The sequence below is a fragment of the Mustela erminea genome, chromosome 11 (genome assembly GCF_009829155.1).
Source record: "Mustela erminea isolate mMusErm1 chromosome 11, mMusErm1.Pri, whole genome shotgun sequence".
NCBI lineage: Eukaryota > Metazoa > Chordata > Mammalia > Carnivora > Mustelidae > Mustela > Mustela erminea.
In genome coordinates, this window is record NC_045624.1 from 76,698,852 (window position 1) to 76,724,700 (window position 25,849).

General features: G+C 34.8%; 1 long non-coding RNA gene across 1 annotated transcript in view; it reads right to left on the reverse strand.

Moving 5' to 3' along the window:
- The window catches only part of LOC116569319, a 208,568-nt gene that overhangs the window by 82,217 nt on the left and 100,502 nt on the right, over positions 1-25,849 (reverse strand). The window contains exons 3-4 of the long non-coding RNA XR_004276978.1: positions 24,884-24,980; positions 10,697-10,808 (exon numbers count right to left, since the gene is read on the reverse strand). This is a non-coding gene — a long non-coding RNA (uncharacterized LOC116569319). The remainder of the gene's footprint in view (positions 1-10,696; positions 10,809-24,883; positions 24,981-25,849) is intronic.

The following is a 25,849-nucleotide window of genomic DNA, read 5'->3' on the forward strand; positions in this document are numbered from 1 at the left end:
ATTTCAGGCCTAAAGATGCATGCAGATTGAAAGCAAGGGCATGAAGAAACATTTATCACACAAAGTGATGTCAAAGGGAAGCCAGAGTAGCAATACTTGTATTGGACAAAATAAATTTTTTTTAAAGATTTTATTTATTTATTTGAGAGAGAGACAGTGAGAGAGAGCATGAGTGAGGAGAAGGTCAGAGAGCGAAGCAGACTCCCCATGGAGCTGTGAGCCTGATGCGGGACTCGATCCCGGGACTCCGGGATCATGACCTGAGCCGAAGGCAGTCGTCCAACCAACTGAGCCACCCAGGCATCCCTGGACAAAATAGATTTTATTTTTTTAAAAGATTTACTTATTCACTTGAGAGACAGAGAGAGAGAGCATCAGTGAAAGGGGTAGAGAGAAAGGGAGAGGGAAAGAGAGAATCTTAAGCAGAACCTCACTAAGTGTAAGGCTGATGAGGGGTTTGATCTCAAGACACTGAGAGCACAACCTGAGCTGAAACCAAGAGTCTGTCCTTAACTGACTGAGTTACCCAGGTACCACTAAAATAGACTTTGAAAAAAGAAAGACTGTGTACAAGTCTTTCTATACAATGCAAAGAAGGACACTATATAATAATAAAGGGGACAATCCAATAAAAAGATATATTAATTGTATATATTATTGCACACAACATGAGAGCACCCAAATGCACAAAACACTTCATAACAAACATAGAAGGAATAATTGATATTAATACTATTATAGCTGGGGAGTTTAACACCATTCATATCAATGGACAGATTATTCAAACAGAAAAATCAGCATGGAAACAATGGGTTTGAATGACACACTGGGCCAGACGGATTTTTTTTTTTTAAAGATTTTATTTATTTATTTGACAGACAGAGATCACAAGCAAGCAGAGAGGCAAGCAGAGAGAGAGGAGGAAGCAGGCTCCCTGCTGAGCAGAGAGCCCGATGTGGGACTCGATCCCAAGACCCTGAGATCATGACCCGAGCCGAAGGCAGCGGCTTAACCCACTGAGCCACCCAGGCGCCCCGGGCCAGATGGATTTAAAAGATAAATTCAGAAATCCCATCCTAAAACAGCAGAATACACATTCTTTTCAAATGCACATGGAAAATTCTCCAGATCACATATTAGGCTACAAATCATTCTTGACAAATTCAAAAAGATCAAAGTCACACCTTGCATCTTTTCTGACCACAACACTATAAAACTAGATATCAACCACAAGAAAAAAATCTGGAAAGACTACAAATACATGTAGGTTAAAAAAACAAGCTACTAAACAAAGAATTGGTCAACCAAAAAAATCAAAGAAGAAATATAAAATTACAGGGAGACAAATGAAAGTGAAAACACAATGTCCAAATTAGAATGCAGCAAAAGCAATTCTAACAGGCAAGTTTATAACAATACAAGCCAACCTCAAGAAGCAAAAATTAAAAAAACAAACAAATAAATAAATAATCTCAAGTAACCTAACCTTACATCCAAAGGAGCTAGAAAAAGAAAAAACAAAACCCCAAACCAGTAGAAGGATAGAAATAATGAAAATTAGAGCAGAAATGAATGATATAAAAACTTAAAAAAAAAAGATGAAACCAGGAGCTAGTTTTTGAAAAGATAAACAAGATTGATTAACTTTTACCTAGATTTTATCCAAGAAAAGGACTCAAAATCACATATGAAAAAAGAGAAATAATAACTGACACCAAAGAAATACTAACTGTAAGAGAATATTAGGAAAAATTATATGGTAACAAATTGGACAACCTAGAAGAAATGAATAAATTCACTTAAACATACAAACTACCAAAATGGAAGCAGGAAGAAATAGAAAATTTGAACAGACTGATTACCAGCAAGAACACTAAATCAGCAATCTAAAAACTCCCAAAACTCAAAGTCCTGCACTGAGCATTTAAAGAAGAGATAATACCTATTCTTTTCAAACTACTCCAAAAAATAGAAGAGGAAGGAATATTTCTGAGTTCATTCTAGAAATCAGCATTATTCTCGTACCAAAACCAGATAGATACCACAAAAAAACCAAACCAAACAAAAACAAACAAACAAAAAAAGAACAGAACTAAAGGTCAATATCTCTGAAGAACATAGATGGAAAAATCCTCAACAAAATATTAGCAAATCAAACCTGACAATACAGTAAAAAAAATCATTCACTATATCAACTAGGATTTATTCCTGGGATACAAGTGCAGTTCAATATTTGTAAATCAATCCATGTGATTCATCACTTCAGTAAGATGAATAGACCATATGATCATTTCAATAGATGTAGAAAAAACATTTGACAATGTAGGACATCCATTCATGATAAAAGCCTTCAACAAACAGGTTTAGATAGAACATAGCTCAACATAATAAAAGCCTTATATGAAAAACCCATAGCTAACGTCATGCTCAACGGAAAAAAAAAAAAAAAAAAGGAGCTTTCCCCTAAGATCAGGAATAAGACAAGGGTATTCACTCTTACCGTTTTATTCAAAATAGCACTGGAAGTTTTAGCCATAATAGTGAGACAACAAAAAGCAATAAAAGCCATCCAAATTGGTAAGGAAAAAGTAAAACTTTCATTATTTTCAAATGACATGATACTGTATATAATAAATCTAAAAGACTCCACCAAAAAACCTACTAAAAGTGATAAATGAATTCAGTAATGTCGCAGGGTACAAAATCAATGTACAGGAATCCACTGCATTTCTCTACATTAATAATGAAGCAGCAGCAGGAGGAATTTAGAAAACAATCCCATTTACAATTGCACCAAAAGTAATAAAATACCTAGAGAAAAAAACTTAACAAAAAAGATGAAAGAACTGTACTCTGAAAACTATAAAATACTCATGAAAGAAATTAAAGATGACACAAAGAAATGGAAGACATTTCATGTTCATGGATTAGAAGAACAAATACTGTTTAAAATGTCTATATAAACCCAAAGCAATCTAAAGATTTAATGGAATCCCTCTTGAAATACCAATAGAATTTCCCACATGACAGCAATCCTAAAATTTGGAACTACAAAAGACGCTGAACAGTCAAAGCAATCTTGAAAAAGAAAAACGAAGCTAGAGGTAACACAATTCCAAACTTCAAGTTTTATTACAAGGCTGTAGTAATCAAAACAATATGGTCCTGGCACAAAAATTGGTATTCACCCAAAGGATACAAAAACAATGATTTGAAGGAATACATGCAACCGGATATTTACGGAAGTATTATCAATCAAATTGTGGAAATTAGCCAATTTCCATATTTAGGCAAATTATGGAAAAAGACCAACTGTCCATTGACTTAACAAATGGATGAAGAAGATGTGGTATATTCACACATACATACATATATATACAATAGAATATTGTATATGTATCATCATCATCAAAAAGTCATCAGTTATCAAAAAGACTGAAATCTCGCCATCTCCAACAATATGGATGGAGCCAGAGAGTATTACGCTCAATGAAATAAGTCAGAGAAAGCCATACACCATATGATCACTTGTATGTGGAATTTAACAAACACAACAGATGAACATAGGGGAAAAGGTGGGGCAAGAGAGGAAAACCATAAGACTTTTTTTTTTTAATTTTTATTTATTTGACAGACAGATCACAAGTAGACAGAGAGGCAGGCAGAGAGAGGAGGAGGAGGCAGGCTCCCTGCTGAGCAGAGAGCCTGATGTGAAGCTCGATCCCAGGACCCTGGGATCATGACCTGAGCCGAAGGCAGAGGCTTTAACTGCTGAGCCACCCAGGTGTGCCCAAACCAGAAGAGACTCTTAACTGAGAGAACAAACTGAGGGTTTGATGGATGGGAGATGGGTGGGGGATGGGCTAGGTGCATGAGGGCTATTAAGGACGGCACTTGTGATAAGCCCTGGGTGATGTATATGGGTGATGAATCAATAAATTCTACTCCTGAAACCAATATTATACTATATGTTAACTAACTAGAATTTAAATAAAAATTTGAAAGAAAATCTAAAAAAAAGATACAGAAGAAGCCCCAGTGTCTATCAACTGATGAATGGATACAGAAGATGGGTAGAATATAATTCAGATATAAAAAAAGAATGACATCTTACCATTTGCAATGACACAAACGGAGCTAGAAAGTATAATGCTAAGAGAAGTCAGTCCATGAAAGACAGATACCATGTGATTTCATTCATATGTAGAATTTAAGAAACAAAACAAATAAGCAAAGGGAAAAAATAAGACACACAGAGACAGAAAGTGAGAGAGAGAGAGACAAAGCAAGAAAGTGATTCATTATAGCGAACAATCTGATGGTTACCAGAGGGAAAGGGGTTTGGGAATTGGTTAAACAGATGATGGGGATTAAGGAGTACCCTCATTGTGATGAGCACAGAGTGGTGTTTTGAACTGTTGAATCACTATATTTTATACCTGAAGCTAATATAACACTGCATATTAATGGAATTAAAATAAAAACTTAAAAAACTTTTAAAAAAGGACTTAAACCACTGAATACCAGAAGACAAATAACCCAATTTAAAAATGAACAGAAGACATGAACAGATGTTTCTCCAAAGAAGACATACAGATGTCCAACAGACACATTAGAAGATGCTCAACATTGCTCATCATCAGGGAAATACAAATTGAAACCAAGATAATATATCAACTCATACTTACCAGAATGGCTAAGATGAAAAACTCAAGAACAGGTAATGGAGAGGATATAGGTAAAAAAAACCCCAAAAACCAAAAAACAAAAAAACAAGCCCTCCTACACTGCTGGAAGGAATGAAAAGTGGTACACACTGTGGAAAACAATATGGAGTTTCCTCAAAAAGTGAAAAGTAAAAATATCCTATGATCCAGTAAGCACACTACTAGCTATTTACCCACAGAATAAAAACCACAAAATTGAAAGGATATATACATTCTGAAGTTTATGGCATTATTTACAATAGCCAAACCAGGGAAGCAGCCCAAATGTCCACAGATAGAGGAATGGATGAAGAAAGTGTGATATACATACACAATAAAATATTAGTCTTCTTTTTTTTTTTTTTAAAGATTTTATTTATTTATCAGAGGTGGGGGGAGAGCAAGCACAGGCAGACAGAATGGCAGGCAGAGGCAGAGGGAGAAGCAGGCTCCCTGCCGAGCAAGGAGCCCGATGTGGGACTCGATCCCAGGACGCTGGGATCATGACCTGAGCTGAAGGCAGCTGCTTAACCAACTGAGCCACCCAAGCGTCCCGAAATATTAGTCTTCTGTAAAAAGGATGAAATCCTTCCATTTGTAGCAGCATGGATGGAACTAGAGAGTATAATGCTAAGCAAAATAAGCCAGTTAGAGAAAGACAAAGATAATTCCACTCACATGTGAAATTTAAGAAACAAAACATACGGAGCAAGGGGGAAAAAAAGAGAGAGAGAGGGAAACAAAGAAACAGACTCTTAACTATAGAGAACAAACCGAGGGCACGTGGGTGGGCGGACAGGTGAAATAGGCGATGGGGACTGAGAGCAGGCTTATCCTGATGAGCCCTGAGTACTGTACAGATGGGGCAAATCACTATATCGTACACCTGAAAATTAATAGAATACTCTGTGTTAACCACACTGGAATTTTAAAAATAAAAAAATAGTGAAAGAGAGATTAAGAAATCTTCAGACAAGCAAAATGTGAGTAAATTCTTTTCAAGCAGTCCTTCCCTGCAGGGAAACAAAACAAAACAAAACAAAAAACAAAACCAAAAAAACTTAAAGCATTTTTTTTTTTTTCCAGGCTAAAGGAAAATTATACAGGTCAGAAACCTGGCTCTCTCTAAAGAAGAATAGAAATACCATACTAATCCTAATCAAAAGAAAAGTAGAATAGCTATATTAACTTCAGATGAAGCCAACTTCAGGGCAAGGAAAATTACCAAGAACAAAGTTGGAAGAGTAAGGTGGGGGGGGGAGGGGATCTATACAATGATGTACACATCTCACAAAATTGTAGATTTTTTTTCCTTTGGCAAAATCCCATTATCCGATCTAAAAATCTATCAGTTCCTTTATTTTAATACCATTTCATATTGGTAGTTTATCATTTGTCTCAAAATGTCTACTTAAAAGAACTTTGTTCAAATTACATACATTGTAATGTTTCTGAGGTCTTTGTTAATCTAGAATTTATTCTATTCAAATCCTTTTTGTTTCACAATGCTGTCACATTGCAAATGGCATGTAAATTGTCCAATGGTATGAACTAGATTTATCTGCCTCCTTTCTTTCATGTTATTTAAATTGCTGAGGAGTTATTTTTCCTTAAAAATTGGAACTGTTATCTAAAAGTCTGCATAAATTCAGGTTCAACTTTAGGAATAATGCTTCAAAGAGGTATAAAATATCTGGCTGTCTCACTTTTAAATAATCGTAAGATTGATCACTGATGTTCTGGCAGTAACAGCTTAATTCCTTCTTTAGAAATTTCACTATCATTTTTATCATTTAATTATTCATCCCTCTGCCTAAAACAATTATTTTATTAAAAATAAAATGCAAAATGGCAAATGTTCTAATTCTGCTATTTCTTCCTCATTTATTAAATTCTTCTCTAAAAAAACTTTTCATTATTAGCTATGAGTATTCGATTACACTAAAATACAGTTAATATGAGATCAGCAGGGAAGATATTAAATTTTCCTTTAATTGCCAATTCCAGAGTAAGGAAGTGGTGTTCTAAATACCCAGGTGGGAATCAATAAAGTTTTTTGTTTGTTTTATATTTTGTTATTGTTGTTTGATTCTTTTTTTTTTTTTTTAAATTTATTTATTTATTTATTTTTATTTCCAGCATAACAGTATTCATTATTTTTGCACCACACCCTGTGCTCCATGCAATCCGTGCCCTCTATAATACCCACCACCTGGTACCCCAACCTCCCACCCCCCGTCCCCTCAAAACCCTCAGATTGTTTTTCAGAGTCCATAGTCTCTCATGGTTCACCTCCCCTTCCAATTCCCCCCAACTCCCTTCTCCACTCTAAGTCCCCATGTCCTCCATGCTATTTGTTATGCTCCACAAATAAGTGAAACCATATGTTGTTTGATTCTATCTTCTCTTTAAGTATCCTCATCAACTCACTTTTAAAATATATACTCATTTATATTAATGAATAGAATCTGATTTTATTTTTGTTGCATGAGTTTTCCCATCTTGTTCAGTGGGCGTTTCTTTGTGTTGGTCCCAAAGTCCTTTGAATATAAAACTATCAAGATTTTATTATTTCTTTGCTTTCTCATAGAGGTATCATAGACTCATCCTGAACATTTCTTATACAAGTCCTGGAATCAGCCAGGTACAACTTCAAATGTGCCAGTTGTAACATTTCAGAATTCACAGTTTTAGGAACAGGAGCTGGAGTGTCATTATTTATTTATTTGTTTGTTTGTTTTTGAACAGAATTAGGATGGATGGAAGGATGGAAAGGCAGACAGACAGATACATGATAAACAAATACACGTGTAACATTTTCAGAGATAGAAAGACTTATCAACAGGTTACGGTCTTTATAGCTTAATGAATTAGCACAACTAGAAAGTAACTTTTGTTAAAGTTATAAAAAGTACAGTGTAGCCTTCATAGAAAATACAGGGAAGAGAAACACCAATAGAGAAGACAACTTTGGAGGTGATCTTGAGTTTGGTGTTCACAGGAAAGGAAGTCTTAGCTAACGGATTTTGAATTTGCCAGTGTCGATGACAAATGTAAATCCCAAGTGGAGATGGCCGTAGGCAATTTTAGGCAAGAGACTGGGAAGATTCCAGAACTTGCAGCAAAATTATATGGTGATCTATTGTCATTAACATTTGATTTACAGAAGTCCTTTTGCTGTGAGTGGGTCTCCTTTTTAGTGACCTTCTGATGCCTATGCACACAGATTATAGGACAGACTTTAGCGTCTGGCACTTACTTTATTTCTGTGACTACAATTTTCCACTTTAAACAAATGTCGCCTTTTAAGATACTTGGCTTCTCTATAGCTCGACTAAGAGAAAGAATATGCTGATCATGGCAATATGGTATTCACAATCCTTTTTTTTTTTTTTTTTTTTTGGTTTAAAATCAATGATTCAGCATTCTGGTACCATGTTAGTCATTTTCTCAGCTACGGTCAGTCCTGGGTCTTTACAATAGCAATTCTTCAAAGAAAGGACTAGATAATAATAGCAAACACTAATAATAGCAAGATTTCAAAGAAAGGACTAGTTAATAGTAATGGCTTAAAAGGAAAAAAAAAGGGCATTCTTTTCTCAGATCACAGCTTCCTAAACCTTTCAAGAAGTATGAATAGACGCAGAGCAGTAAGAAACACAGGCTGAAAGGGCCAGCTTCAAATAAAACATTTCTGGAAAATCTCTTGCTTTGTAATAGAAATTCAAGTTTATTTGACATTCTATTTCATAATAATGCTTTTATTTATTGAGTGCTCAGTAAACACCAGATGCTGTGTAAGTGCTTCATTCCTATGTTCCTATATAGATCTCTTAATTCAGAAAAACTGAGACTCCAAGAGGTTAAGTAACAGACACTCTCCATGACAGGTCAGGACTTGAACACAGACTACTGGACACCATACACTCTTAAACATCCCTCTTCAGAATAATGTGCCAAGTTTACACTAGTTTTCCAGACTCTTGAGGTCACAGCCATAAAAAACATATATAATTACCTCATTTTTAGAAGCTTGCCATAAATCTCTAAATTTTCAATCCCTCTGCCCTATCCAAAGGGATCTGGAATAGTTGATCCATTGGGGGTCTCAAAGAATAAATATTTTTAGCAAAGAATCCTGGTGATTATAATGCACGGAGTTAGGGGTTCACTTTAAGAAATGATATGCTTGTAGATTTTCTTCTCTTTCCTTCTGTATCAGCTCAGCTCCCTATCGTGACTTTTCCTTGTCAAGGAAAAATTCAAGCTGCTCTATCCTGAGAGAAGTCCCACCTGACCCAGGAGGTGGCTGAAGACCCAGGTGGTGGTAAGAAAGGAACAGAATGAATAGCACTGGGGTCCAGCTCTGTGAGTCTCCCTTGCTTCTTGGGCAAGACCAGTGACAAATGGCTGGTGGCGAATTTATTTTAAACTTTGCCTGTTGTGGCAGGCACAATGCCTTCTGCTTACCATGAACACACCTGTGTAACAAAAGACAAACCATAAGTGACTTTTAATCTTACAAAACAAACTGAGGGTTGCTGGGGGGAGGGGGGTTGGGAGAAGGGGGGGTGGGGTTATGGACATTGGGGAGGGTATGTGCTTTGGTGAGTGCTGACTCACAGACCTGTACCCCTGGGGATAAAAATACATGTTTATAAAAAATAAAAAATTAAAAAAAAAAAACAAAAAAAGCCCCAAACGTTATTTTCTCTTTGTGTTGGGAAAGTAGTGGTGTCTAGAGGAGAGCAGCAAAATTGAAGGTACATGACATACTGCAGTAAATGAATTTTTCTCCTTTTTTTTGCTAAGTAGTACAGATAAATTTTTTTAAATGGATTTAAAAAGGTACCTCTGTTTTTGTATACATGTGTAGGGAATTGGCATCTAAATTGACCTTAAAAGACTACTTAGTTCGTACATTTTAACCAGACACTTTAAACCATAACATACTTCTGTTAAAATGACCTACCTTTCCGTAGACAGGCTGGCAGTCAGTCAGGAAGTTATGCTTATTTTGAGAGGATTTAAGCAATAAAATATATATATATATATATATATATATATATATATATATATATATATATATATATATATAAACCTCTTTTTGGGATATTTAAGAATATCTTTACCAATCTGGTTTCAAACCTCTAACACTAATTGTGTTGACCGTTAAGCTGTAACAGCTTTGGTAGAAATACATTCCTCTGAGTGCTGAGAATTGAAATCTACTTGTTATAATGAAGTTTACTTGAAAAATTTCTCGCCTGCAACATTTATAGAATATTTAGATTTGGAAGAATGGCAGGAAGAATGCCTAATTTATATACTAGGCTGACCAACCAAAAAGCATTTTCAACTTTATGTTTTCATCTCTAAACTTTATGTTTTCATCTCTTTCTTCCTGAATGAATTAAAGGGATTAAGAGAATTCTGGTCCTTAAGGTAGAAGGTTGCACTGGGAACTGCTTTCTTCCTCAAGGGTAGAAGAAAATTTAGATACTGAGGTTTGAGATCCCACGTCTGGGGATCCCATGGCTCATTTGAATGCTCTTGTACAAGCATTCTGTTCCATGTATGAACACAGAGCCATGGCAGGTGGCCACCTAAGAGCAGAAAACATCATCTGTCCCATGGCTAAGGACCGCCCTTCTGCACTGACATACCGTGACAGCAAGAAGAAAATGCTGTGCCCTTTAGTAAAACAACTTCTCTAGACATGAAGCTAGATGTCTCTCTGTCAGCAGGTTACTTGGGAATGGGATAGATAACTCGATATCAGTCTAACAGGGCAAATAGGTCTCTTAATTTACCAAGTAATAACGGTGCACTTGGAATTCAAGTATATGAAACAGTTCATATTCTGCAAATGTAGCCCAAGGAAGGTGACTATGAAGTTATCAATAGAGAAGGAGAATTTGGTTCTTACCAGAATAGCTCGTTAATCCTGCCCTCAAAAGCAACAGACATGAAACTATTGAAGAGATTACCTGTAAGACATGTCTGTCGCCACACAACTTGGTTCAACACTGGTTCTCAACACTTGCTGCCTGCTTCACATTCAGGATTTTTAACATCGTTGTCATGCCCCACTTTCCTTATCTGTAAAATAAGAATAATTAAATTATTTATCTCATGGGTTTTTACAAGATTACATGAGTTACTGCATGAAGAGTTTTGAATAATTCCTGACACTAGAAAGATGTCATTCTTGATATGTATTGTTTGGTTTATTGGTTTATTATCATTTTGCTTATGAGTGTGCCTTTAGGACATGCATATTACCATATTTGGAAAGATTAATTTGTCATAGAGGTTAATACGCTCTTGAGTAAAGCTGCCAGATTTAGCAAATAAAATTACAGAATATACAATTAAATTCTAATTTCAGATAGTGATTTTTTTCAGTATAAGCACATCCCAAGAACTTCCTGAATACTTATGCAATATTCTAACAGATTTGAAGCCCTTCAGTAAGTACTGATCTTCTTCTCCTATAGTTCCAGTAAGATGGAGTCATGGAACGAGGTATAAGTTTAACCTCTCAAACCAGGTCAAAAAGCAACAACCAACTTTTGCTGAAACTGCTAACAACAGAAGCCGTCTTTCCTGGGTGCTTGAAAGCTGTTAGAATATAACCTACTCACTGCCAAAATAGAGACTATACAATAAAGAATAAACAAAAACAATATAGAAGCAGAGCAAAGAGTTGAGAAAGATTCGATGATCAAAAATGCTCTCAGTCCCCTGAGCCAGTTTGCCAGATGGGATATACTACTGGCCTTTTCATTTATAGGATCCATGAAATATTTTTCTATTTAGCTAACATCGACTTGTATTAGATCCTTACTCTTATAGCTGAAAAATTTCTAGCTAATAAAGCAAGTAAAGGTCATCCACAAGGCTTGTGAATCAGAGAACTGTCTGAGGTGGGGGCTTCAGAATCTTACAATTCATCTTAACATGCATCCACGTTCAGCATTCAGTAAACAATGGTCATTGTTCATAGCAGAGTTCGTACTTAGTAAATGTCTAAAGAATGAAATGTAACTAATTTGAGATGCGAGACTGAGTTGCAAAGATAGAGATATTCTGTAAAAGGGCATTTAAACCAATTTATGTCATTCTAGTTCTTCTTATACTCAACACACTTTTGTTTTCTCAAAGAATCATCATAAATATTCTACAGCAGCACAGAGCCGTTAGAAACATTTTGACAAGTTGAATTAGACAGGTGGAGATTTTAGTTTCCTAGAAATACGTATACCTTACACAACAAATGGAAAATTGCTGGGGCAATTTGGGTTTGGGTTTTGTCAAACTTTCCATGGTTGCCAAATTGTTCAATTCATCAGAAGACCTAGAACACAGATTTTTTTCCCCATCACTTGCTTGATACCACAGAGTATTGGAATACAGTCACAGCATCATTCCCTGATCCTCTCTTGTTTCTAATTTCTTTTAGTGATGCAGAAAGGTGGTCTTTGTGGTTGATATCATTATGGTCAAAATCACAACTGCTGTGACTTATGCAATTAAAAAATAATGGCAGTTGCATAGATCTTTGTGATGTATAAGTTAACTTCTGCAATTCTGAAGCCAGATGAACGCAGGTCTGAAAGTCAACTCTGCTAATGATCTCAGGCAAGTTATTTTCTCTTTCTAGAACTCAGTTTTCTTACCTGAAAAGTAGACCTCATAACAGCACCTGCTTCATATTGTTGTTGCAAGGATTAAATAAGTGAACACATGTCGAGCTCTCACAACAGTCTGGGACACCTGGCAGCAGCATGTTAATTGTTAGCTGTTATGATTATTAATCCATTGGTCCTAATCTGCATCTTCTCAAGGAGTTAGCACATTATTTATTAACATAACTTATTCCCCTAACGGGGTAACATCAGTTTCAGAGAAATCAAGTAACTAGTCAAGATCAAACAGCCTCAGGGGCAATTCTGTGTCCCAGCCTCAGATATAAATGGTGTGAAGAAATAGGAAATGTCTTCTATGGAGATGTTAATTATTATTATTTATTTATTTATTTATTGGTGTTCTAGGAATCCATGGTCAGTGTTCCCAGGAATGTAATAAGACGTGAAGTGCTTGGTTTTAAATTCAAGACATCCATTTGCCTGTATCATTTTATTTTCATTGAAAGTATAATTAGCCAAACCACTTATTTTAATAATGGGCCATTTCTGGGTGTACCTAAGTGAGGGAAATTTTCTAAGGAAAGAAACATTCTTCTCTGAGCTTGAATTTTGAGATGTAGCTGTTTTTGTTATTTCTCCTTTTTATTTTTTTGGATTTCTTTTCTGTTTTTGTTTTCTGTTGGTGGTTTTTGCACTGTAGTTTTATCTTCTACTAAAAATAACTCATACTGACCTAGATAATACTTGTCTCTGTAGGTAGGCAGAATGGCAAACAATAATTAAAAACCTGACTGTATTAAGAGCTACTTATATCAAAATATGGCTTACTGTGCTTTTCAGATAAGGGTTGCTCTTTGGTCTCTGGTGAGGTAGCAAATACTATATCACCTCTAAACTTCAGCCGCTTATATATGGAATTTGCAAACATGAAGATATGGCAAGCACAAATTTGAAGCCTATGTTTAGACTCCTTAAGACCAGGCTGCAAATTCTAAGGCAGCATTTACTTAGTGGAAAGTAAAGATACAACAATGACAATGCACAAAGAAACTACAGAGGTGATTTTGACCATAATGCTTTATTTGATCAAAAGGAAAGCAATTATCTTTGGCTCTATGAAACAAACTCTAATTAAAAAGAAAGATATTAATGTATATGATCTGAATATGTTCTACAATTCTAGGGACTGATAATGTACCAAATATGTGCCATTGAAATTATTAATAACTGTTAAGTAAATGTTATTTGCTATTAGCTCCATTTTCTTTCCAGTAGATAAATGTGGCGCTGTAATGTGGACCATGTAATTTACACAATGAAGTCTTACTGACTGATTCACAAAGTTTAAAAAATCACTGGAACCATATGAAATACAGAAGTTGAAAACACAATTCCAATAAAAAAATGTTCATATATTTTAAATGATAAAAAATGTATTTAACATTGCTCATACATATTTAAAAATTAGTTTATTCTTCTGTAGGGTATGGATTAATACCAAGTACAAATTTACTCTTGTACCATTAGAAATTTCCACTAGCCATGGAGGCAGTAAAAAGTGCTGTCTATAAGACTATCAGTTTACATATATAGCAAAGTATTTTATTTTTTTCAAAGTTCTGAATGTGACATATATGTGTGTGAATATATACACACACACACACACACACACATATATAGTAGAAAAGACACCTCAGTGCAAACAGTGATAAAGCTTTCTCGTGCAGGAGTTGCCCAAAAGTACTTCATTTCCTTCTGTCCAGCTTAGATTCCAACATCTGTCATCAGACGCACCCTGGAAAAATACCCTCAACCACCTCACCCACTCCTGTTTTTGTCAACTCCTTGAGGAAAACTTCAGTCCTAGTAAATTCTCACTACTGAATGACTACTGGAAGTCACAACTAAGAAGAGCTACTGCTCTGAAAATTCATCGTCATTAGTTTCAAGTGAGAACTTAATGCTCTCTTACAATTCTACAAGATTACTCACTTTTTCAACTCTCACTTTCAAAAGAAAGAAAAAAAAAGATGACAAATATATACTTGGCTTTGATCCTACCTGAAGCCAAAGCCAACAACTGTGCATTAGATCCTATTCCTTCTCTACTCCTTAATGATAAAGTACCAGCAACTGTGCTCTCTCTCCTGAATCTAATTTTCTAAACCTTCTACTGGATCATTCCCATAAGAATATAAAGCTATATAATTTTTTTCTATTTTAAAGAAGTCACTTGGTCCTTAATTCTTCAGTTAACACTCATTTTTCCTGCTTAGCAAAATTCCTGAAATTTCTTGTGTTTACTTAGTTGTTTCCAGTTTTCCCCCCTCACAGTTTCTCTTAAACTGGTTCAAGCAGGGCTTTCCTTCTGGAACCACTGGACATCTTCACTTGTCATGGAGGCACTGAAAGAGCCTCTCCATCCAAGGAGACAATGCTGAGCACAAGAAGCTCTTAATAAAAATGTATTATATCTATTGATTGGCAGTATTAATTTCTCCTTTATTCTTATTCTTACATAAAACACAGACACTCAAACTTTTGGCAGGTGGAACATTCATATTAACTTTTGGCAGGTGGAACATTCATATTAAGTTTTTTCCCTTTAAATATAATTGATTCCTAGCAACGTGTGGGGATGTCTTACTTATCTTTGCATTTTTAAGACTGGGACCAGTGCCTGCTCCCTACTAGGAGCTGAGTAACTTATTCCTGAATAATATAATTATTAAAGTCTCATTACTCTCAACCTCAGATACATAGCTACAGCCAGCAGGATTTAGATGTCAATAGAAAGACTGCATGTTTTCAGAGAGCTTCTTGCTTATCTTCACTGTAACTCCTTTCTCTCCTTATACAATAATTTCTGATTTCCACTAAGCATTTGCCAACCATAAGACCAGTTGGTCTCTGCCATATCCATTGGTCCACATTGAGACAAATATGTTAATATCATTTTCCCTTTTAATGACAGGCAAAGTAGTTTCCTTTTCCTTTTTAAACAAATCCTTGGTTTTCATAATCTTTACCTTTGATCATCACTGTCTTTGCCAGGAGCTATTTGATTTTAATATTCAATTTTGAATAAGAATGCCAATTGGGAAAATCTTCCTTTGCTTTTAGGCTAAAAATCAGTTGCAATTTTAATTTATTTTCTTTTCCTTTAGGCAAAAGAAATGTTTTCAAAGACACTGCATTTTATAAACACTGCATATGATAAAGTTAAATACATAGAGAAAGAGAATGTTTTTATTGTGGCGGTGATTCTTTTTCCAGAATTCTAAGAAAGCAGAGGGCTGGGTTGTCATCTTAAGCAGCGACAGGTAAAGTAAGACGTTTTATTTGTTAACGAGGGATCAATGGCAAGATGTCAGTTTTTAAGGTCTTGATTTGGTCTTTGACTGGGCTGAGAATATCATTTCATGGCTATTAAGTAGCCCCCCAACTGCACTTTCTTTACAATGATGGATGCCGTTTCCTTTGCTACAATGTTTCAGCATAGTATGTATAAGTACTATTTGCCCTAAAGTTCATGTTATTGCTGCATAATGATATTAAATGTGATGTTCTCATTTTATATGTTGACCAAGTATCTTGCCCTATTTATTTGATCCTTTGAACTTTTTCAACCTCTTGCTGTATTTCCTATACAAATCTATTTCTCTTCAAGGCTTGAGTTTTAGCATAGCCTTATTTTGATATATGATTGTTAAAATGTAATCTGTGTCAATAAAATATTGTAAAACTGGGCCATGTACCTCTGAGTCTCTCTCTATGGGCATAGAATGAATAGAGGTAGACACAAGTTAAATTTCCAAAGATTAAAGACATTGCTAAAAGGCACCAGCAGATTCTTATTAGTATTTGTAATATTAGAAAACAGGTAATACTAAAACTGAAGTCTCTCATGAGTTAAAACACACACACACACAACAGGGGCGTCTGGGTGACACAACTGGTTGAGCATCAGACTCTTGGTTTTGGCTCAGGTCATGATCTCAGGATCCTGAGATCAAGCCCCAAGTTGGGGCTCCAAGCTCTGTAAAGAGTCTGCTTGAGGTTCTCTCTTCCTTTCCCTCTGTCCTTGTTCCCTGCATGAGCTCTCTCTCTCTAAAATAAATATTTCTTAGATAAAGAAAAAAATAGAAATAAAAACTAAAAGCACAAGTATTTACGTATCCTCTTAAAAATACTAGTAGAGAAAAGAGCATCTGTGTGTTAACATTTCAATGATGGGTGTCTTTCACAATAATAAACCTAATTTAACTCCTTAAAAGTGAACTGTTAATAGGTAGTTAGGATAGATATATTCTTTTATCCTTATATTTAACAAAATATGCATGTGATTTTATATGCTAATTTGGCACTCAAAAGATATCCTTTAAATGCCTTTCCTGAAAGCAAGAACTGCCACTGAGTATATGGAAGGTTGCTGCCCAAAGTCTGTCTATCATAAACTTCATGAAAGGTATTCTGTGAATCTTTTTTTTTTTTTTTTTCTTTCTGGTGAGGAAAGAGAATGTGGGATTTCCCATATTTCCTGTAATAATTTTGGCTGTGAGATACTTAGAATTACTAATTTATTTATTACTAGTTATAAACATATATGATTTTTCACTAAGAAATTTAATTCTGTATTAATGACGGTTAAGAATCAGACACCATTTTTAAGTTGTTAAAGGATATAGAAAATTGAACAAGTCACCAGTAAAATAATCATTGTTTACAAAGTGAACACTTTCATTTATAAGACTGCAGATCCAAAAATAGAACACTGCAGTATATAAAAATGTTTCCTTTCCCCAAATTAACCTTCATTGTGACTTCTAGTTTTGCCTGGTCTTTATCTTTAAATACATCCACTTTCTTTTGTTTCTTTAACATAATGCCTGTGAAATTTATCCATTCTGTTGCATGTAACAATGGTCCTTCCTTAATATACTTGTTACAGTATTTTTTATACTTATAAAAAAATAGAATGTAACATTCCTTCATTAATATACTCACTATAGTATTCTTTTCATAAATGTAAAAAATAGAGCTATCCATTTTATTATTAATAAACACTTGGCTTATTTCCAGTTTTGCTATAGTAATAGTGCAATGATAAGCAGCTTATATTGATTTTACTGAATGAATGTAAATACTGAGTTGAATCAATGACAAAGAATGGAATTGCTAACCACAGGGTTCATATTTGCTCAGCTCTAGTAGATGTTGCCAAACAATTTAATAATTTCCTAAAATGGATGCACCAAGGTACATTTCTACCAATACTAGATGAGCAGTTCAATTGCTCTATATCTTTATGAATGCTTGGCGTGTTTATACATTTTTAAAATTAGGCATTTTGATCGTGTGTTGTGGTATCCTATTCAAGTTTTAATTAGTATATCCCTGATGATTATTATATTTTTTGTTTTATATGTGAACTCAGTAGCAAGATCTTGTTCAACTGTTATGCACATTTGCTATCTATGTCTCAATTTTTAACTGGTTTTTAGTTTATTTTACATTGTGGTTAGTAGTCTTTGTCAAATATAATTCACCACCCATTATTTCTTCTGCTCTGTGTCTTAACTCTTCCCTTTGAGGATGAGATCTTCCAATAAGCAGAGCTTCTTCATTTCAACTTTGCCTAAGTCTAATTTTTCAGTATTTCTTTTAAGACTAAGAATTTATTAATACCTTTATTTATATTGTCAAATAAAGAAATATTTGCAAATCTTAGGGATATGAAAATATTCTCTAATATATTAATCCTTAAGAATTCTTGTCTTCACAGTAACATTCAGAATTATTTTCATTTAAATTAAGGTTTACCTTTCTCATACAAATATTTGCCTGAGTGAGTAGCATTTACTGAAAAAATTATTCTTCCCCAAATGAAAAGCAGGATCATTTGTCATTTAAAAAAATTATTCAAGTTAAAACTCTAAATCTAAGAGGAGTTGCTATCAAATTTGATCTGTGTCTTATCAGTTATTTAAATAGGTAAGACAGGCTGTGAGACCAGGAACATAGGTTCTTCTGACCTCTCAACACTTGAGCAAGTCTTACTAAATACTACAGTCTCATCTCAGTCTCACATTAGTAATTCAAGGAGAAAAGCATCTTTTTACTCTGGATAAAATGGGACTATCAGTAGTGGCCTTAAGTGGAAGACATCTATTGCTTGTTGTTCGGCTACCTCCCAAGGTCCAATGGCAGCAAAGACAATACTATGGCAGAAATAGATGATATTGTTCCAAATGAATTATTAATAAATTGATATTTGCTTGAAGATGCCTCACTAAAGACCAGGAAAGAGAGAAATAGGACAAAACCAAAATAAATTCTATTTGTATTTTATTTCCTTGAGTAAAGACTAGATGACAGCAAATTATACTGCTATAGCTTGAATTATTCCAATGCTACATTGAGGTTTGATAAGGTCAATCTGTAATATTCCACATTTTCAATAGAGAAACTATATTGACATTAACACTTGTAAGTGACAGAGATTCTTGAATTCATCTAAACATAACATATTGTGAATTAGAGAAAATTTTCATGGCTAGCAGAATATTTATACTTTGTTTAGAAATCTGTTACTAGGTTACTTGGGTGACATCAGTATTAAAATGAATGTCAAATAGTTAAGATGATAGGTCAGGAGGATGGCTTTTTATTTGGGTGTTAATGGAATGAAGCCTTATAGCACGACAGGGATAGAAAGGACCACAGCCATCACTTGGATTAGTAGTTCACAAAACTTTTTCTTTTTAGTTCAAATCGTAAGAAAGTCCAAGTATTAAAAAGCTAAAAGCAAAGCAGCTCTATTAAAACAGAAGTCCCACCTGCTCTTAACTTTCCCCTTGTCCCCATCAAAACACAACATCAGAGGAGTTTCTGAGAAATCTCAAAGAATCCTTGTGGGTTTGAAAACCCGTGATTTGGTGCAACGTTGCCTTTTAGACATGGGGACAAGTCCTGAGGCTGCTGAGAGGAGAAACAGGCAAGAAAATCGTTCTGTTCCTTCAGGCTCTGTTCACCCGCCACCCCAGGGGGCTGCCCTACGCCCTGCTGCTCCCACAGCTCTTCCAGAGTCTTTCAGAGTAAATGTTCTGGCTCTACTGAGATAAGGGAACTCAGGAGAAAATCAAAGGGAAGGACTTGCAGTCTGCGCGACTGAGTCAACAGAGAGGGAGAAAGTGGAGCAGTTATTTCTCCGTACAGCCTAAGGCAGTCTGGTTTGTAACAGGAATGCTCTTCTGGTAAATTCAGCACTCCACTTACAGTGTTGTTGTCTTTAGTACATGAAGACATGAAAAAGTTACTGGTATAGCCTACACAAACTATTTCTTTCTGTGAATTTGTTAATTGGAGAAAGTACTTAAGACTTCAAACATGTATGCTAATCTGCGTTTTCTTTCTATATTAAAAACAGTATTTTCTCTGAAATAGTGTTTATTTTTTTTATTTTATCATTCAACATTGAGAATAATTCATGCTTACAGAACTCTAATAGAAAGAATCAGAATGTTTCCTCAAACTCTAGTACCTATTTTGTGCAGGTAAAAACTGCCAAAAATACCCCTTCCACACATACATAGGCACATTCAGTCAAGATCCTTAGGCCCTTGAGAAATCAACAAATTCTGAAGTATTTTAAAAGACTGCTATTAGCAGTGTAACTGGGAGAGTGAAGAAAGTAAATTCATTAGAGGGTTTTGAGGTAATTTCTTTGACGGCTGATTAGCTTCTTCTGCTTATTAGAATTCAGAACAAAAAACCACATTAATGTATTTAACATACCCCAATACTTTCTCTAAGTTTTGGAAGGGTAATGAGCAGATCAATCAATCTATAATGAACCACAAGTGGGCTATAAAACAATGCTTATGCTAAAGTTTTGAGTACCTCTTATATAGAAGTAATACTAGCTTCTAGACTGAGTTGAAAAAGCCCCCCAACGTTGAAAGAATACAGGAAAATACAGCCTTTGGTGAGGGCAAATATCACCTAATCAAAAATAACCCATAACTGATAGATATTGGATATGAGGAAAGAGAATATTAAATGAATTGTTACAACTTTAGTACCTAAGCTCAAAGAAACACTTTATGTAATGTTCTAGGAATCACCAAGTTTTCCAGTATGACTGAGGGGAGCAGGCCCTATTCCTAACTCTGTGTAAACATCAATCACCATTACTTCTAATTCTTCCAGGTGCTTTTTACCTGGCCTTGATTAGTTTCCACACACACAAATGTTGATAAGTACTCAGCTGACTATCCTCAAGGGAACCTTCTACTGATCTCTGAAATTCTCTCTCTGGAACTCTTTCCTCACAGGATTCTATGCATACTGTGAACCCCTGCTGCTTTGATCTTCCAGATTCCCAGCTATTGCCAACCCAGAAGACCTATAGAACTATATGTGGGTTTGTCCTCTGTAATGCCCCAGACTGAAAACTCGTTATGCAGTAAGCATGGGATTCCTAGGGCTCTATGTTTCTCCCCACTTCATTCCTAAGGGATCCTTTTTCTTCATTTTGTGATGCCCAGTGTTTTGAAAACCACTTTTTCATAATCTTGTTCATATTTTTTTTAATAGTTTTACTTGGAAGCATGATCTGGTTCCTGTTATTCCATCCTGGCCAGAAGCTGAATTTCTGCACTGACTGTCTTGCTTCTTATGGATAACTCATTTATGTCTTATTGAAGACATTTTTCATTCTGTTAATGTCAGATTATAAGTCATATTATGTCTTATTCCTGAAAAGTGTCTTCATTTTGCTCTCATGTTTGACGTTTTCCTAAAGTAAATACAGAATATTACATAATTTTTTTTTCACTGTTTGAAAATCAAAGATATATTTACATGGACTCCTGACCTTTTATTTATTGCCTTCCTGCATCTAAGTGTCATTCCTTTTGCTTTTAACTATTGTATTTCTGGGTGTTTTATCTGCTTAGTTTGTGATTCTTCAGTTATGCGTTCAGGTCTTTATTTTAGTTTTTCAAACCCATAAATTTCTAGTCCCTTCTCTACTGCTGTAACCTGTCCCATATTCTGTATATTCTCCCATCTGGAAATGACCATTATAAATGTACTAGAACTCTCTCTTTTCTCCTATTTCTCATATGTTTATCTGTCTGTTCTTATGTGAGCTTATTCCCATGTCTAACAGTTCTTTAATTTTCTTCATTAAAAAATTTTTAGGTTATTTATTATATTAAAAGTCACTATTTTTTCATTTCTAGATATTGATTTTGCTCTCTTATGTAATATTTTAAAGTTGTGTTGGCTTATGGAATTCTGGTCTCTTCTCCTGTGTGGTCCAGGACTGGCGATTCAAGTTTTCATAGATTTTTTTTTCCCATCCATAGCATAAAGGAAAGAAAGACTCCCTTCTTTAGCTTGTCTCTTTCATTTTTAGAGATTATCTATCATTTCAAGTGCTCCAGCTGTTTGAGTGGTCTTTAGCATCAAGCTTTCTTCCAAGTAAGGCCACATCATATTCACCGCAGTCCACATGGAAACCAAGCCCGCAGGGCCTGGCAAGGATCACCAGTGTCAACTTGATTTCTTTACTCTAAGATTCTTCTTCTTCCCCTTTCTGATTTGAGACCGGGCTTCCTTTTGACCATTTTCTGAAAAAATATTTGCCATATAATGACACTTTGGCCATGGTTTATTGATAGTTTTTATGAAGTTTTGCCTGGATAGTGATCCACACTAGATCCATTTGCTAAGATTGTCAGAAAACTTTATGTAACTTTTAATACACATTATTTAATTTTTTCATAATAATGGCCCAATGAATAAATGAATACAGGGGGATAGAGACTAAAAAAACAAAACAAAAAGCTAAGGCTTAGGCATTTTAAAAGACTTGACCAGAATTACATGATTAGTAAATATTTTGACTATGATTCAAATCCAGGTCATGACATCTTGTGGTTATGCACTTAGCCATTAACCTCTACAACCTATCTCTAAAGAGACAGGACATTTTGACATCTTACAGATGTATTTTTCTAAAAGGAGAAAGGACCTCAATTATTTGACCTGTGCTTGACAGTGGAGTATGAGTATATCCTATGTTCTTAGCTATTTAAGTATCTGGTAAATCTGTTCGAATTACTGGAATTGGAGAAAAATGCAAGAAAATAAGGAAAAATAACATCATAATTTTAGACATTGGCAGGTGCATCAAGCTTTGCTGAAAAGTTACAATATTTCAAAATCCATAGATGGCTACTGGTTACCTTCCTCTCATGAAAATTCTGAATCCACTTTGTGATGTGCTAAAATCACACTATTTGAAATTATTTATGATCAGTCCTTGATATTGCTAGTGCTTTATCTGTTTATCTTGAATTAAAAAGCTTACTTAGTGATGTATTGTCCTCAATTCAGCTTGCTATTTCAGCACTACTGTCATTTGCATTTAAAAAGGCAAACACTTAAAGCTCTGATGAATTTCTTCTTTCAACAGCAAAAGCACCACTTCCTCCATAAATGAGGTTAAGTAGATACATGTCATTGATTTATTATCATTTTCATCATCACATCCCTATACCAAAAAGCAAAGTTCAAATTATTTTCTTTAAATGTTGACACTCTATGATGTTTCTTCTACCCTGCAGAATTTTCCGAAGAGTTTCTCAAAAATCACATAAATTTTAGAAACTCCCAGTGAATTATACAGACATAAGCATTCATGTCTCTTATACACACAGATTACTGCTTATCTGAAGTTCGAAGTCAGATTGAATCCTACTTTTTTTTCAGTCCAGTCCCAATTAATTTAGAAAATAACACTATTTTATAAGCACCATGTCTTAATAAGATAGAAGTTTCTATCCTTAAGGTTGTCCTAAGTATTTTCTAATTCTCTTAAAATTGTAAGACTTGCATGGTATACCACCCACATGATTATCAGCAAGGATAATTATACTAGTGATAGAAAAACACTGAAGGACACCAGATGGGACTTTTTCAATGTGACAAAAGTTATGCAAGTTTATGGGGATGACTGAACAAAAGAAGAATTTGTCCAGGGATCAACTTCCAGACCCCCAGAATAGCTCACTTCAAGTATGTGAGGTGTAGGTAGTTTGTTTGTGAGGTGTAAGGGATTCATTCCAATATATGCATGAGAATGTGGACAGATTTTAGAAGCTTGCCTTCACTGTTTGGTACTCCTGTGTTCTACCAACCATCCCGGAAAACCCCTGCCTGACTATGTCTTGGCTGCTTCTGGAGACTTCAATATCTGTCTATTGCACTATATTCTAACCACAAACCATCTATTATGAACTCTCTTTGAGATTCAATAAAGTTAAAGTTAGTCATCCAAAAGTATTGGTCAGTGGGTCTCAGCTTTAGACTTTTGCGAGAGCCATTCCTGTATGGTCATATAAAATTCTAAAACTTTAATTAATCAATTCCAATGGAAGCTTGACAACCATGCTAATTATCAACATAATCTTGGCAACGTTTTCAGAAATTAGTCTCAATCATGTTTAGTCTAATCAGTTACTGTAATAGCATAATTCTTGCCAGTTTATTTGTAGACAGGTACCATAGGCCAATATGAGAAATGAATCCAGCTTCTTTAATGATATGTATAAACTACTGGATTAACAGATGTGGAATCTACCCATGTTAATGTATTTAATTTGAAATAATTCACTCTATTAATTCAGGAACTTTTCACTGGTTACTTGCATCGAAGTGTAACTTAATTGATATATTTTCTCAATATTGGCTGTGAGTTATCCTATTCTTGAATACATTTTTGTGGTATTCTTATAATTTCTTGGTTATAAATTTTTAGAGGTAGACTTTGTATGTATTAGTGGTTAGGTAAGAGTCATACTGTTAAAGTTTCAGTGTCTACTAAATGAGTGCCTTCCAGGAAGGTTATATTAATTTATGTACCCAACAGCATTACTAAATCACCAATAGTAGAATGAGGAGGAAGATGAGGAAGAAGGGGAGGTGGAGAGGAAGGGCAAAGACTGCTACTACTACTTTCTAATTTTGGTCATGGCTAAGGCTCTATATCCCCTGAAAAGTTTTTGCCTCTAAAATTCAACAGTTCAAAAACCTACATAGATTTCTTTTCTTGAATGCACTGGATCATGCTTTTAAACATGACTGATTAAATTATTTAAAAAAATTCAAATCAAATATAAGGCTTGAAGAATTACCTAAATATTTCAGAATACAGATATATAAGAGAGAGTGACGACAAAAAGGAAAAGGCTCAATGGAGAATCTAATACTTTCTAGATAGACTTATATATGGACACATCATCATGAAATTTCAGAAGGACTGAAAAAAAGAATATAAAAGTGGAGATTAAAAAAGACATTTTGAATATCATATAAATGATATTCAAAAAGTACTATCAATTACCTAGAAATCAATAAAAAAGATTCAACATGTACTTTCATCAGCTATCAAACTGTTAACCATACATGTATAGAATAAAAACATTTTCAAACAGAAAAATTCAGAAAATTTACCTCTTTTACATTCTTTTCTTAAGGAGGTTGCTTCAAGTTGTGCTCTGGTAAATTCGAAAGGTAAACCAAGAAGTAATAAGCAAACTGCGGATCCAACCTAAGAAATGAAAGAAAAGACATTCCAGGTGAAAAATCAAGAATTATAAGTTTAATAGAAGCCTATGTTTTTAGGCATGATGATGACTGTCAAGAAAAAAAAGCAAAGTAATTGAAGAGAGTTACAAGCTGACTTTGTAGATAGTATCTGTGTTTACTAGGTACATTACTTTTTTATGGATTATAAAATAAACTTTGGAAATAAAAAACCTTTTATTATAATTGTTATTTATTAATAAAAATATGTTAACAGAAGAAAACCATGTCACTGAAAATTTCTGTACCCTAAATCATAAGCAAATGTATGTGTGTACATACGCAACACTTAGTAACTTTCTTATTCATCAGTAGATATATGGGAACTCCAGAGTTTTGCAGTATCAATGAATCTCCTCATTCACTAACAAATCTGGGTTTCTAACTTGATGAATCCAAATATACATGAACCCTTCTTAGAGAGCAGCTTATTAGTCAAAAGTTCATGAGAACATGTATCTTTTCAAATAAGTGTTTTTGCTTTCTTTGGGTAAATGCTAACTAGTGGAAGACCTGGATCCTATGGTATTTCAACTTTTAATTTTTTTGAGGAACCTCCATACTGTTTTTCCTCGTAGCTCCACTGGCTTGCATTCCCACACAGTGCACAAGACTTCCTTTTTCTCCACATCCTTGCCAACACTTGTTATATCTTGTGTTTCTTATTTTATCCGTTCTGACAGGTGTGAGGTGACAGTCCACTGTGGTTTTTATTTACATTCCCTGATGATAACTGATGTTGAGCATCTTTTCATGTCTCTGTTGGCCACATGTATGTTGCCTTTGGAAAAATGTCTATTCAGCTCCTCTGTCCATTTTTAATTGGACATTTTT